Below are 17,190 nucleotides of genomic sequence, written 5' to 3'. Positions count from 1 at the left end.
AGGAAAACCAAGGCCGGTTCATTAGGTCAATTCGAGTAGGGTAAACCCCTAAACCTTGGAACTGACCTGGGTAGAGATCAGTTCCAAGAAATTGGAACTAGACCCTACCCTGTAACAAATTGGGTAGTCGGTTCAAGGCCGGTTTGAGATTGGTTCGATTTGGTTCCGAGTCAATGAGTCACTAACCAAATCAATAGTTTTTAGCCAAAAAACGGTTTTAGGGTGAAATAGAATCGATTACCTGACCGGTTCCCGGTTTTTTCCGGTCCGATCCATTTTCAAAACCATGCAAAAATGGCATGGGTTGAAGTAGTAAAATGATTTAAGGATCATTTACTAAAACACCCCCTATAGTTTCATGGACTTACTAAAACCTACCTTACAGTTTGTATTTTACTAAAACATCCCTATAGTTTGCAATCAATTTATTTAATCGACCTCCACTAGATGAAAGTAGAAAATGATAGTTTTACCCTAAGATCCATTCAAATATATTTAATTAAAAGAAACTAAAAACAAAAGTGCCATTTTTTGCCCCTTATAAAACACAAACAACCACTATATTTTTCTCTATTTGGTCAAATTTGTTTTTTTATACAAAAAAGTGTTAGGGCTACTTTTGGGTCCATGCCCTTGAACATTTTCTACTTAGTTTAGGTGACATCTTATTATGTCTATATTGAAAAACAAATAATTCTTAATGAAAGGTCGATTAAGTAAATAGGTTGCAAACTATAAGGGGTGTTTTAATAAAATGCAAACTATAGGTAGGTTTAAGTAAATCTGTGAAACTATAGGGTTGTTCTAGTAATTGGCAAGTATTCATAATTTAACAATGGATATGACACTAAACAGAATGAAATGACAAAATATGATAAATGTAGCCAACCCCATATAGTTGTAAGGTTTTAAAAGGATAAAGGCGGAGGCAAGGTGGTTGGGTGCTAAAGAGGCAAGGCGTAAGCCTCGAGGTGTAAGCCTCAAATTAAAACTTAAAAACTATATAAAATAAAATAATTGAAGTTTTATATATTTATTTGTCACTTAATGTATCAATGGTTCAACAATTGCTGATTGTTCAAATCTTTTTGAAAGTTTCAGACAAATCTTGAAATGAATTAGACTCACTTCCATGGCTGCCATGATAAAACTTCATTGTCGGTTGTGACAAGAGCTGTTCATGGAAGATGACAAAACAGATGGAAAGTGAAACTAAAAGAAAGTAGCATGCTAGCACCTTTGAGTCTCTGACCTCCCACAAATCTGCCGCCCCACTTAGCTGATAGTTTGAGACAAAAAAAAAAAAAAGAAAAAAAGTGAAAAGGAGGAGGAAAACATGTACGCAAGATTCAAGAAGAAGAAGAAGAAGAAAGAGGTGGAGGACCTGTATGCAGTCGCACGATTTGATTTCGTTCAATATTCTTGTCTTCTTGAATTTTGAGTTTGGCCTAAGAAATAGAATATAGAAGATAGAATAGAGAACAATAGAAGAGAAATGAATTTGGTCTTCTTGAGTTCGATTGAAAAACGAAAACAAAAAAACTAGATTTTAGTCACTGAAAACCCAACATTTTGGGTTTTACTTTTTTTCAAAATTGCCCATACTAAAATTCAATTTTCCCCACCCAAGACCCCTTTAACTTAAGACTACCGCCTCATGTAAATTGAGGCGAAAGGCCAAAGGCCTATGCCTCACTAAAACTGAGTTTTACACCACTTACTCCGAGACTAAGGCTATTGAGACCAGGCCAAATTTGGCCGCCTCGCCTTGAGGCGTATGCCTCTCGCCTCGCATCAGTCGCCTTTTAAAACCATGGTTGGAATAAAGGTTGATGATGATGATGAACTAACTCTTAGTCATGGACATAATGATCTTTAACTTATATTCTATGCCTAGTCCCATTACTTGAAATTAATAAAATCTTCAGCTTTTGACTGTCGTGGACGTACTTTCTTGGTTACAATATGAATCCATCACAATTATCAGTTATCACCATGGCCCACCACATCAAAGGGCCCACTGGATTGTGTGACAGTTATCACCACTGCTTCATGAAAATAGAGTTTACCTAATTACCTTTCAAGGGAGCACTCATATTCTCTTAGAAAGAGAATGTTATATTAGATTAATTTGGGTTGAATTTTTGAGATAGGGGCAGCGTTGGGGTTAGGGCTGAAAAGTATGAATCCCAATGAATTTTGGGTTGGATTGGGGTTTTTCTTTGGACAACCTAATCCAATTTAAACTTGACATATCTTCATATTTATACGAATATTATATATATATATATGTAAGCATTAATACTTTTTCAGTTTAAAGGCAATAATTTTCTAGTATGAATAACTATGGCACTGAGGGTGGATTTGCTTGAGAAATCAGTAGTTGAGAAATTCGTAGTGCAGTATTTTTGGAACCAGCTCAAATGGAAGCAAGACCCAGAAGTTGGAGATATTGAAGTTGTTGAAGAATATCTTGTTCGATGGCCTTAAAGGATCTCTTCAGTGGCTTTAAAGGAGGAAGATCATATTTGTATAAAGTAGGAAAAGCCACCTGCATGGTATAGATAGATGGAGTTATTGGTTCGGCTATCTCAGGCCTTGTATGGACGAATGACAGAGAAGAGAAAAACCATGTTGTGTGTGTTTTATGTCAATGGGTTGACCAACATCTATTTATAGAATGCTTTTAGTCACCCAAATAAACACAAAGATGAGATGTGTCTCTCTAGAACAAGCACCAGTTCAAAGAGACACAAACAAAAGAGAAAGAAAGTGTTTGAACATTAAAATAATTTAAATTAAAACCGGCGGTTAAGAATCAAACGGTTAAAGAGAAAAAGTGATAGGTCATGGTGCACGCATGCACTCGCACCCTAGCCCTGGCCCTCGCCCTGACTTGGCTTGGCGCGCGCTTATGTGAAAATAACCCCTAACTCCTCCTCACATGCATGTAATGGCATATAGACCTTTCCTCCTATTGGTCCCTACCCGTAAAGGAAGAAAGCTTATTAATATACTCAAGTTCATCTATTTCCCAAGTAATGTGGGACAATAGGTCATCACCTACATGCAAGAGGAAAGAAGAGAGAAAAGACAAAAAACAAAAAGCAAAGATGAGGGATGTGAGATTCTTCAAATTTTGAATCTCCCTACAACAATCCCCCATAAGATTCAAAATTACAAGAATGACTAGATAACTTGAACATCGTGGTGAGAGAAGCTTTCATGGTAATATCTTTTGGACTTCAATCAACACTTAGGTATGACAAATTATGTTATAGAGTACGGGTAGAGTTAGATTCCTTCAACCTTTCCTCTTTCTCATAACTAACTAACCTATAAACCAACTTATCTCACAATTCCTCAGTAGTTCTTTTGTTTTGGAGCATTTCGGCCTTATTCCTTTCTTGGAATCATGAGTGTTTTAAAGAGTTAGCCATAGAGCTTTCATAGAAGCATCAGCATTTCACACTCACTTAGGCTAGTTATTTAGCGTGCATTGCAAACGCTGTTCTTAACCAATTAAGAGTCTTATACTCACCCTCCTCATTTTGCAGTGAGCACTATGCATCTGTATTGTGGCACAAATTGATAATACCTTCCCAAGTCATCCATTGATTTGTTTTTACCCATTCAACCTAATTCCAGAGAGCTCCTTTCACATAGGTTGGGTGTCCATCACTAGTGACTTATGTAACAGGTTTCAACCCCATTCTTGTCGATGCCTTATAAACCACTTTAGATGTCTATTGTTTGGTCAACAAATCTACAAGGTTCTTTTCAGACCTTACAAAATCCAGTTTGATTGTACCTTTGTTGAGGTATTACCTTACCAGATTGTGTCTTAGGTAGATGTGCCTTCTTTTACCATTGTAAGTATTATTCTTGGCTTAACAAATCTACAAGGTTCTTTTCAGACCTTACAAAATCCAGTGTGATTGTCTTAGGCAGATGTACCTTCTTTTACCGTTGTAAGTTTTATTCTTGGCCTTGGCTATTACTGCATGACTATCACAATAAAGATATATAAGATGGTATCAATTGTGGCCAAAGTGGATATCTACTAGTAAGTTCCTTAGCCACTCTACCTTGAGCCTTGTTAATTCTAATGCAATGAATTCGACCTCCATTATCGAACTTGTATTACAGGATTGCTTTACTAATTTCCACGATATTGCTCCAGCTCCTAGGGTAAAAACATATTAATTAGTGGAAGTACTATTCTTTGAATTTGAAATCCAATTAACATCACTAAAGCCTTCTAAAATAGGTGGAAAACCTAAGTAATGCAAACCATAGATTAGCTAACTTAGTTTTCCTATAGCTATTGCTATATTTGGTCTTGTGTAGTTCATTAAGTAGGACATATAACCAATTATGCTCATATACTCCTTTTGTAAAACAAGTTCCTCTACATGTTTTCTTAAGTGAATACTACAGTCAAGTGGTGTCTTAATAGATTTATAGCCACAATGTCCAAACTTTCTAAGTATAATCTCTACATAGTGTGATTGAAAGAAAATAAAATTTCCTTGTTGTTTATGGATTTTAATCCCCAAGATTATATCAGTCTCACCCATGTCTTTGGTATCAAATTTAGACATTAAGGGTCTGTTTGATTGCTGAGAAAGGAATGAGAAAAAGAAATATTCTCGATTCTTCCTCTCTTGTGTTTGTTTACTGGTAAACAGTGTTTTGGGATGAGAAACAAGAGGGACGCGGAATCTCAAAATTAAGTGAGCGGGGTTGCACCAAAACAGTGCGACCCCGGTGAGAAAAGAAAACGCTAAGAAAATTACTCGAGCTTTGTCAGAGCAAGAAGTCGATAATCTCCTCTCTCTCTCCACCACTAATCATTTTCTTCCTGTTATCAGCACTTCCACCACCACCACCACCACCACCGCCGATCATCATCACATCCTCCTCCAACATCCTAATCATAACCTCCTCTTTGTTCGCTCATTCGCCTACTCCTCAGCGGAGGAGGCTGCTGCTGAGCGTCGCCACCGGAAGCGCCGCCTCTATATTGAACCCCCACTCCTGTTATCAGCACTTCGACTCTTTGGAAGTTTGGACTCCTCTCTTTCTCTCTGCAACCCTGAGGCCTCCCTTCTATCGTTTATTTTCTCAATGGTTGCCGCAATGGTCAAAGACAGCAGTTTCGAAGATGACCAACTAGCTTCCATGTCGTTGGACGACATCGTTAGGGCATCTCGTCTTTTCGATAATGAAATTCGAGTCCTTAAAGTGGGGAAGTTTTCTGATTACCTCCTGGTTTTGGTTTCCTGGGATTTAAGGGTTTTTTTCCTTGCTGATTTTATCTTTATGTTCTTTGATTACCGAAGGAAGAGTTGTAGAGAACAAATCTGGAGTTAGAATCTGTCAAGGAGAAGATCAAAGAGAACCAGGAGAAGATCAAACTCAACAAACAGCTCCCCTACCTAGTCGGTAACATTGTTGAGGTGACTTTCTATCTCTACATAAGCATTTTTCTTTTGGGCTTGCTTCATAAATTAGATCTAGTTTTGGTGGCATTTCTCCTCATTGTTTCTTTGGTTTCTATTCGATGTGCCTATAATGGCCAAGGTCTCCTATTTAAGATTTTCATATTGACCTATGATGCGATAATTGGGTAAACGAAAACCTTGAGTCATACTTTCACTTCATCTTGCTAAAAGTTTTAAAACGAATGAAGAACCAGCTACTGGATTGATGAAAATTGGTAGCAATACAAATTGTATTAAACAGACTCATTAAACAATCAGAAACCACTAATTTGATCTAGTGAATCAAATAAAAAGAATATGGCAAATTCCCTGTTAATACATGAAAATGGGGCCAGTTCGCAATAGTATCCAGATAAATATATCCCAACTCAATGGGGGCAGTTTGCACTAGTATCCAAATAAATATATCCCAACACTCCAATGCAAATACATGGTAAAATCCTTAAAAATAACATAAGGTATAGGATCTAACATCTATGGCTATATAGCAGTTCTATCATCAAACTATCAGTCCCTTTATGATGTCAATGTCGTTACATTGTCAAAAATACATCTTCTCATAGTCTTTAGACTGAAGTTCTTGGGAATAGGAATTATAGTATGCTATTTCATGACATTGTGGGTCAAATGTACGGGTCTTGGCTTTTTTGGAAAGATGGTTCTAGCATTTCTTTTGTTGGGTTCTTGTATTTATAATAGAAATTGCTTTCAGTTATGTTGATATTTTTCTTGAAATTTCATATGCCATTACTTGAGCTTCATGGATCTACATTGTCATACTTAATTGACTCATGCATGTGCAGCACAGACAAATGCTACATTTTTTAAGTTAGCTGGTTCACAGTTGGTTCAGGTCATTGTTCTACCACAAAGAAAAGGCTAAAATGTTGATGATGTTGTTTATGTTCTTCAAGCATTCTCTCCTTACTGTTGGTGATCTGTAATCTTATGTTTGTTCTGTTGCCAATAGAGTGTTGCTTTCTCATTATTAACTTTGAAGAATTAATTACTTCCTTCTCATTTAGAGTTAATAATCATCATTGTCAAAAGGTTATTTGATTTTCAACATTAACAAATCAGGAGTATGTTCTGTTTATTTACTTTCATTTAAGGATATTTATCTGTACGTGGTTTAAAATACATGTAAGTAGGAAATTTTATTTTATTATTATGCTGGTCCTCTCCCGGTTGATATCAAGACCAACCATTTGTTTGCAATGCTGCAATGTGCTTAATGATGATAAGTTTTCATCAATTTAGTTCATCTAGAATTTTTTCATAGTAAAGTTCTTATAGAAAATTTTATTTCCTTCGTGAAAATATAGGAGCTCAGTTTTCAGATTCATTAATCTGTTATTCTTGTTTTTCATTAATGTTGTAGGTGATGATGGCTTAAAAAATCATTCTACTTTGTTCTTTATACTTTTCCTTGTGAAATTTGATTTAACTCTAACTTTTTTCTATTTTCAATGAAGAATGAGTTTTTCTATTGAGATTTTAACAAATAAGCAAAAGAAAAAAGAACAAGAAGGATTTTTTAAGGAATAGAGTATGTAATTTTTTTTTTCACTTTTTCCTACTTGGTATTTGTGTTCATGGATCATATAATTGATTCATTTTGATTTGTAAAACCTGGACTATTATACACATTTCCTTTGTGGTGGATTGCCTGCTTTTTGACAAAGTTCTCCTGAATTTCATTTACCGTTGGTACTCTATGATAGTATATGATGCAATTAGCTGATCTTCTCCTTGAAAGAAACATTTAGTCAACATTTCTTTCTTTTTCATCTGCTACAGCTCAAAAAAAATTTTCTTGCAAAACAAACACTAGAAAGTGGATTTTCTCACAAAAATTTTCTCAGCAAACAAACACATTATAACTAACTGAGAAAATAAATTTTCCTTTTCTCATCCCAACATTTCTCATCCCATCCTTTCTCAATCCAATTTTCTCAGCAATCAAACAGACCCTAAGTATTGTTTTGTTTCTTTCACTACATCAAGAATTGTTCCCATTATCAATATATCATCAACATACAAGCAGATCATGACTTCTTTATCATCTACGAACTTGCTATAGATGCATCTATCGAAATCATTTCTTCTATACCCATTTGTAATTAACACACTATCAAATTTTCCATGCCATTGTTTGGGAGATTGTTTTAAGCCATAAAAACACAATTAATTTGCACACAATGTTTTCTTTTCCCCTACAACTCAGTCGGCTAAATGCAAATTGGTCGCCAAAATAAAACAACCAACAGGCAACTAGTAAGTGCGCACTCGCTTATCAGACCTCCATGAACCACTCAAATATGATGCTCAAATATGGACAAATGACAGAGAAGAGAAAAATTGTGTTGAATGTGTTCTGTGTCACTAGGTTGACCAACACTCTATTTATAAAATGCTTTCACTCACCCGAATAGATGTGGAGATGTTCGTTCATAGACATAGAGATGTGTCTCTCTAGAACAAGTACCAGTCCATAGAGACACAAATAGAAGAGGAAGAAAACATTTAAACATTAAAATTAAATCTAAGTTAAAACTAACGGTTAAGAATCAAATGGTTAAAGGGAAAAAATGATGGGGTGTGGCACACGCGTGCACCCACACCCTCACCTTGAAACCCCTTCTCACATGCATGTAATGGTATATAGTCATTTTCTCCTATGGGTCTCTCTACCCATAGAGAAAGCAAGCCTACTTATATACTCAACTTCACCTCTTTCCCAAGCAATGTGGGACAAAGACAAGAGAAGAGAGAAAAGACAAAAAAGAAAGAACAAAGAGGAGGGAGGTGAGATTCTTGAAATTTTGAATCTCCCTCCAACAACTTCTCTATGGGCTTTGCAGATTGGAGATGCTCTAAGATCCAACATCTATGTCTGGGATGTGATGCTCTTATAATAGTCTATTTCCTGTTTAATAATGCTTTCATTGCCTTTTATGAATTCATTCAACAATTACGAACTACAGGAATCACATGATCAATTAAATTTCTATTTGCTAGGCTTTTAGGCTCTGTAAATACAAATGTTGTCATTTTCATGAATTGTGCATATTTGTATTTGTAGTGAATGGTGTTTCATTCTGCCTAATTTTTTGGAAGGTATTTTGAAGGAGGGTTGTATTTGATTTTTTGAATATTGGATTTTTTTCCTTGAAGGCTTTTCAAAATAAATAAATAAATAAATATGGCATCTTAAAGCATTATAACAATGTCCTTGTTAGTGAACCATAATCCACTAATCTTGAATTTATGAAGTAAAAACATTTTAACAAAAATAAAATAAACAAATTGAGCGAACCTGAACCATTGGGGCCCAATCAAATTACAACCCAACTTGAAAAAGTCAATTTGGGTTAGGGTTATTATGGTTGGGGGTTCAACAACTCAGATTAGGTTAGGGTTGAAGCTCATACTTTTCTTGAAGGTTTAAGGCTAGCCTCCTCTCTTCATGTTCAGAATTAGATCCTAGAAGGTGATGCAAAATACAGTCTTATCCTTGTTGAAGGAGAATTCAACTCTTTACTAGTGAATAACCTCCTTTACTGCCAATTGCAAGGCCCTAGTAACTCAATTTGATTCTGTCTCTATTGTCCATGTCAAAAGAACTCCAAATAGTATAGTTTATACTCTTTGCAAAACTCTCTCTTTCATGTATTGCCCCCTCTTCATGGATGGATTCTCCTTTGAAATGCATCGCTCAAATCATCACAAGGGAATTAGGTTATTCTTGAGATTATTTTGATAAATGGATTTTAGATTTTAGACTTTCAAAAAAAAAGAAGTCATTCTTGAATACGACATTATTGACCAAGATGAAGACCATAAATTAAGGTGGTAGGTAGTATGTACAACCCCCCCCCAATATGTATCATCATCATCAGACCAATTATAACGGTCATGGAAAGTGGCAAGAAGAAATCAAGGCTATGTGGGAAAAAATATTTGCTCATTTGTCATGGACAAACTCAATTAGTTAGTCTTGACAAGAGGATAGACCAGGGAATGTAGCAAGAGGAATACTCTATTCAAGAGCTTCTCTCAAGCCACTAAAGGCTTGGGACAGAGCACTTACCAAAAGTCAATCAAGCTAGATCTACCAAAGTTCAATAATAACCATTTGGATGGATGGTTTCCACTAGTTCAATAGCACTTTGATCTCCATGGTCTTATTGAAAAATGTGTTATTGTCTCTTGTATGGGGTTTAACAGGAGGCGATGGAGTGGTACCAATGGTTCAGGGATCATTAATTAGAGCACATGTGGTGACAATGGGTAGCAACCCTCGATGCCTGTTTAATGGACCTCAAGAAAACAAGCCACACTAGGACACTCTCAAAGTTAGAACAAAATCAGTTAGTATTGGAATATCAAGAAACATTCCAATGGTTATCTAGCTTAATGGGTGGACTCTTGAAGGAGTAGTGAACTGTTTCATTTCTAGACTCAAACATGAGATTGGATTTTAAGTTGAAAAGTTTGAGCTCGTCACTTTAGCTTGAGTGTTCAATTTATCCATCATTGAAGAAGAAGATATATATGCTAATTAAATGGAGGGCAGCTTGATCTAAAATCACACAACCATGGAAAGTGAGCATTCAACTTCCCACCAAAGCCATACCAAAGATCAAGAGGTTAACTTGATGAAGGTAAAGGAGAGATGTGCAAAGGGGTTATATTATAATTGTGATGAATGATAAATGCCCACAACATCATTGTAAGGCACCCAAGCTCTTCTATATAGTTGTAGATAGGGGTGGATTCAAGCCGAGCCGAGCCGAATAGTACGAGGCTCAAGCTTGTCTCACCAAAGTACTACAAGGCTTGAGCTCGAGCTAGAACCTTGAGTTCAAGCTCGGCTCGAGTCAAAAATTTGTAAGCTCAAGCTCGAGCTCAATTTGAGAAAAAATGTTTTATAAAAATAAAAATATTTTTTACTTGATATTTAAAAAACTAAGAATTACAATATTTTTTATTTTATATTATTTTCTTTATTATATATATATATATATATATCCGAGCTCGGCTCACGAGTCTCACAAGTTGAGCTCTATTAGGATTGAGCTTGGCTCATTTATTAATCTAACCTATAAATTGGGCTCGAGCTCAGCTTGAAACTTAGTTGAAATCAAGTTGAGCCGAGCTCGAGTAGCTTGTGAAGAGCTCGGCTTGTGGCCACCCCTAGTTGTAGATAAAGAAGACAAGTTGAAAATAGAGAAACTGCCAAAGGATACTGTCCAACATAATAGTAAAGAAACAACTCCAGCGATATCATTGCATGTATTAGAGGAAATTTATTCTCCACACATAATGCATATCCAAGTCACATTAAAAGATCAACATCTGATAGTATTGGTTGATTCAAGGTTGACTCACAATTTTTTAGACCTAGAATAGTCTAGAGAAGTAAGATCCTTGTCAACAACCAGATCCAGTTCAGGGTGATGGTAATCGATGGAGAGCGAAGTCAAGGAGTAGAAAAATGCCCTGGAGTCAAGGTTAGAGCCCATGGTAATATCATTTCAGCTTAATTTTATCTTTTGAATTTACCTAGCTACAATGTTGTACTCAGTGTTTAGTGCCTCAAAACACTTGGACCTATCACTTGGGACTTCAACAATATGGTGCTTTAATATAAGGAAGATTTGCATATCAAGACCATAAGAGTGGTCAAGCAAGGAAGCACACAACATATTAATTAAGGATAGTCATTCTTCAGGTAAGTCAAGCCAACTCTATAGTGTTCATTTATGCAACTTAACTCAAGAACTGATAAATGGTGTCTAGAACCCTTGAGTATCAACCCTCCTCCAAGAATTTGAAGATTTTGTCAAAGATTCAAAAGGCTTACATTCCACATGCCCTTGTGGCCATGCCAATATGTCTAAGATCCTACTATTACCCATAAACCCAAAAGAATGAAATTGAAAGGCTAGTCTAGGAACTTTTAATTAGTGGCCCTACCACCCCCAAGAAATTGCCCCTATTCTTTGCCTATTTTGTTAGTCAAAAATTAAAGATGGAGTGTGGTACCTATGTTTTGATTATGAAGCTCTTAGCAAAGCCACTATTAAGCATAAGTTCTTGATACCAATGGAAGAAGAACTATTGATTAGTTATATGGAGCCAATGTATTTTCAAAAGTCGACTTAAGATTCGAATACCACAAGATTAGAATCAAAAAGTCTAATATTCCTAAGATCACTTTTAGAACCTATGAGGGTCACTATGAGTTTATGGTCATGTCATTGTTAGATAATGCATTCCCTTAGCTCCAATTAGATTGATATAAATAAACATTTCAGTATAATTAATATAAGTACATTATTATTTTATGTTCAACTGTTGCATTTCTGTGAATTGCTCCTTAAACTGAACACTTATGACACTTGTGTTAGTTTAAAATATTCTTAGCCATTGAATAAACTTGGGGAATTTATCCTAACAAGGTTAACACTGATGTGTTGTTGAATTGGTGGAGCAAGTTGTCTTAGCTACTAGGGTTAAACCCTAAGAATAGTTAGTGGGTGTTTGGATGAAAAACTAAATTGGACCAATTTCCAATTATGCCTAAACCAATTTCTAGTGTTTTGAAGATTATGTGCTAAGAGGTTAAGGGCAAGAAACCATTACAGGGCTGATAACTTGATGGGCTTCAGCTTATGTAAGTTCATTATCCTCGAATCTTCATAGGGCGGCTAAATTGAATGATCATTTATGTTTAAATGTTGGGCCTAAATTGAGACCAAGCTGATTGGGCCAAGGGTTTACTACCCTTGGGTAGTGGATTTGATATGCCCCTTTCTAGAGTGGGGTTGAACCCTAGTGGACTTATGTAAGACCTTTGTGGGTCCCACACCAAACAATGTTCAAGCCTATGTGGCCTTACAACGCCTAAATTAGTGAGCTATCAAAGAAAATGGGCTTAAGGCTCATTACTAATATGATTAGTTAAGAGTTGTCAGGTAACTTGGATCGAATATGTGTATAGATCTAGATATATAGCACTCATTCTCTTAAGAAGATAATGTTTATCTAATTAAGGATAAGCCATTATCCAATTTTGATTTGGATTAATTCCTAATAGGATTAGGAGAGTGCTCTATATAAGGCAGTAAGAGGGGAGGGACAATTCATTTTGTTCTCTTCATCTTTTTGCTCTCTTCTCTTCTCCCTTTGCACCCTACAAACCCTAGTTTGAACCAACTGTGGTGGGGGGTGAAATTCATCAGTCCTCTATTGTGTTTTTGGGAAAACATCATATACACTCAAGCTCAAACTACTACAACAATTCCAAGGAAGATTGGATAGTTTTGTAGAAAAGGCATTGCTAAATTGGCTTTACTTTTGCAACTGTACCATCTGCAATTGGAGGCTGATTTGGGTCTAACATTAGGCATGACGTGTAAACTACCACTCTGAGAATTGCACACTGTAGTCTCTAAATCAAGTATGATCAGTCTTAATTTTTGTTTCAAATCTAGTCCAGTTCAGTACAAGATCGACCCATAAATTCAAAGTTTAAAAATATCAAGAAGCCAGTTCTTGGTTGGATTGGATTTTTTTTTTAATTTGGACAACAATTGTAACAGGTTAGGCTATGTTTAGTTGAGTTTCCAACTCATCCAACAGTCATTTGAGTTGACCAGTAATCTAGCTACTTTTCAATATTTAATGAACCACCGCTTCATAGACCACCTTAGGAAGTTTTTGTTTATATTCTTTGACGACATTCTAATATATAGCAAGTCCTTAAAAAAGCAATTTAAACATCTCAGAACTACTTTAGAGATCTTGCAAGAAAATCAACTATTCACCAAACCAAGTAAGTACCAATTTGTTGTTTCTACTATGGAATATCTTGGTCACCAAACCAAGTTAATCCCAGCAAGATATAGAGTATGAAGAATTAGGGCATGTTTGTTTCCTCTTAATTCTTATCTCTTAAGAGAAATCTTTTAACTTTAAGAGAAAAATGGTTGTTCGTTTCTTCTTATCTCTTATCTCTTAAAGTGCAATCATACAACTTTTTGTTTTCCAATGATACCCCAAAAAGACAAATAAAAACTCTCATATATGAGGCCAAAATGGATATTTGATCATTTTCAGAATTCAAAATTCAGAACAACATTCTCTGCATTCAGAGTTCAGAGGAAAGAAAAGTTCACCAATACCAATATACCTCTTAATGTAATTATTGTACTTTTAGATGTCAGACTTTAGAGCAAACGAACAGGCCCTTAGTCTAAACCTTAATCAACAAAGAAGCTATGTGGATTCCTAGGTCTCATAGGATATTATTGTTGATTATTCAAGTAATATGGTCATATTTAGGGGTGAGCAAAAAAAAACGAAAAACCGAACCTATCAAGAAAACCGACCGAAACCGAACCAAAAAATCGATTAACCAAACCGATCAGTTCGGTTTCGGTTAATCATTTAAAAAAACCGGTGGTTAACCGAACCGACCGATATATATATATAATATATATAATATTATATATATTATATTATATATTTTACTTTTTTTGAAAATCGAATTGAAAAGTTCCAACAAAAAGGCTAAAAGTTTGCTGACTGCCAGACTGGTGACTGCCACTCTACCAATCTGTCTCTTCAAAAATCTAAGCATTCAGCCTTTCTCTTTTTCTCTCAGTTCTCACTTTGTCTCTTCAACTTCAAATTCGAAACCTAAACCAGTAAACCTCTATCAGTATCAATTCTCAGTTCTCAGTTCTTTACTTCTCTTCTCGGTGTCTCGCATGTCATATCCACCGCATGGCTGGTGCCAACCACCAGCACCAAACGGCAATGACGCAACGCCAGTCGCTGCCTCGCCGGAAAGCAAGCACCAACACAACACCATCTATGCATCTCTCTCATCTCTCCTCTCTGCGGCTCCGCCAGGAGCCACCTCTCAAGCTCTCACCGCGACAATCGACAACCACCTCTCTCTCATCTCTCTTCTCAAGCGCTCAACGCAGGATCTGAACTGGTCCACGATGTTCCCCATTTAAAAACGAGGTCATTTCTAACCCTCCAAAACTCCCAGCAGATGACAGCGATGATCAGGTGTGTATCTTGCATCACATAAGCTAAAGATCTAGCATTTGTAAAGGCCTAAAATCAGCACATCTGAAATTCATGGAGCTAGCCAGCTAAATAGTTCTTGCAAAAACAAGAGAGTAACGGATGATTGGCACTGACAGGCGACAACAACCACCGGTCCACTGATAGTTTTAGATTTTTTTTATTTTAAGTGTATAAAAAACCGAAAAACCGAGCTGCGATTAACCAGTTGCATCGATTCAGTTTCAGTTTGGGTATTTAAAAAACCAATCAGATCGATTCAGTTTGAAAAAATACCCCACGGTTTGGTTAACCGAACCGTGAGCACCCCTAATCATATTTCCAAGCCACTCACTGAACTCCTTTAAAAGGGAAATTGTTGTTGGTCGAAAAAAGCTGAGAAACCTTTTTTAAAGCTAAAAGAAGCAATGGTTTAATCTCTTGTTCTAGCCTTACCAAATAACCAACCATTCTAGTTGGAATGTGATGCAAGTGGTGCTAGCATAGGGGTTGTTCTTAATCAAGGAGGTCGTCCCATTGCTTACTTAAGCAAGGAACTCCATGGAAGGGACTTGGACTTATCAGTTTATGATAAATAGTAGTTGGTATAGTTTTTACAATCCAATAGTGATGAGCATATCATCTTAAGCCCAAATTCACGACATTAACTGATCAATCAAAGTCTAAGCCACATTCTACAACTAAAGTTGACTACTCCAATACAACCCTAATTCTTGTCTATACTCATTGGTATGATTATGATATAAAATACATGCAAGGAAGGGAAAAATCAGCAATAAATGCCCTATCAATGTGCAACTCAACAAAACAATGTGCTATTTCCATTGTGGCACTAGATTGGATTAAAGAAATCAAAAGAGAGAGAACCACAGACCCATACTTGCAGTAGTGTATCTACCCTCCTATAATAGTGGAAATCATCAAACATGAACAAGGGAGGACTAGTATGGAGACGGGGGAAGTTGGTACTCAACCCACAATCCTAATTCAAAACGAAGCTCTTTGACAAGTCACACTCGTTTCCAGTGGGGGGGGCCATTCAGGTTACCATAATAGATAATACAATGAAAAGGACTAAATCTTATTGCTATTGGCGTGGGATGCACAAGGACATTAGAAAGTAGATTCGAGTGTGAAATCTATCAACAATAGAAGACTAAGAAAATTCCCTTACCAACTCCATTACAACCTCTACCAATACCTAATCAAGAATGGTGTGACAGATCTATAGACTTCATCAAAGGCCTACCTCCTTGCCCCCAAACCACAATTTTAGTTGTGGACTGACTGTCCAAATATGCCCATTTCATCACGCTTTCACATACCTATATAATGAAGTGGCCAAACTCTATATGGACAAGGTGTTCCAAGTTACATGGCTTACCATCAAGCATTGTGAGTGATCGAGATGTAGTCTTTATCAATTTTTTTTGGCAAGAACTCTTTAAATTACAAGACACCCAGTTATAGATGAACTCTGCCTACCATCCCCAGACAGATGGATAGACAGGTTACTAATCGGATTCTTGAATCCTAACTAAGATGTTATATCAGGTCTTAACCCAACTCTTGGTCTGGTTACTTAGCTTTGTGAGAGTGGTATTAGTACAATACGGCAAATGCATATAGCTTGGCCTTTTCAATAATAATAAACAAGCTTATTTGCAAATTATCAAACATGAGTATCAAGCTATCAATGAAACGCTTGATTATCAAGCTTATAAATACTTTAATCCTTGATCTCAACTAATTAAATGACAACCCTCAATGTGATCTATAAGAACATTACAATTTACAAGATGCACCCCATGTTACTTCCCTGACAAAAGAAAGCAAAGAGTGAGTGCTACTCTCTTATGTTATGTTTGGTTTGATAGAAAAAAATACAAGAGACAGCAAGTTGACGGAAAATTTTTGAGGAATTTCATTTAGCTTGGTAGAAAATTAGAGAGAAACATAAAGATGAGGGAAAGCTCTCGAGGAATTCTGTTTCTCGTCTTATTTTCTGTCAAAGTCAAACCAAACACAGCCTTAATGTCTCATCCAGGGCTTCTCTGTAGGCTGGCTCCAAGCTCAAGGAACACTTGTAACAAGTAACAACTCAAAATAAGGTGCCATTTGGCAAATCTTTTTAGAAAGTCCTTCCACAGCCTAAATGGACAGAAGACATTAAGCTTTTGGGGTCTTTGTCTTTAAAGACAGACTATTTGACAAACCGCTCAGTCTACTAAGCTTTTAAAAAACACGTTTAAAGACCATCTATCATGCAGAAAGACCAGAATGTTTAATTTGAAGCTTCCCAAAATTCAGCATTTTCAGTTTTCCAAGGTCTTTCCGCGCACACATCTCACCTTTCCAGCTTATGATTACCAAAACAGAAAAAAATAAAAAATAAAAAACAATTCAGTCTTCGGAGAAGCTCAAAAGACCACAAGGAAAGACTTGCTACCCAAAAATAAACGACTCATAAAATAAGCTCAAAGAATAATAAGCTTAAGGACTTTCTACAGGCACAATAAGCTCTATCACCGCGGCCAGGAGTTTGACTAGGGTGGCAACTTCTTGGGGTCTGATA

Source organism: Nelumbo nucifera, chromosome 5 (assembly GCF_055504915.1).
Source record: "Nelumbo nucifera cultivar China Antique chromosome 5, China Antique-T2T, whole genome shotgun sequence".
Taxonomy (NCBI): Eukaryota; Viridiplantae; Streptophyta; class Magnoliopsida; order Proteales; family Nelumbonaceae; genus Nelumbo; species Nelumbo nucifera.
Note: the sequence above shows the minus strand (reverse complement) of the source record.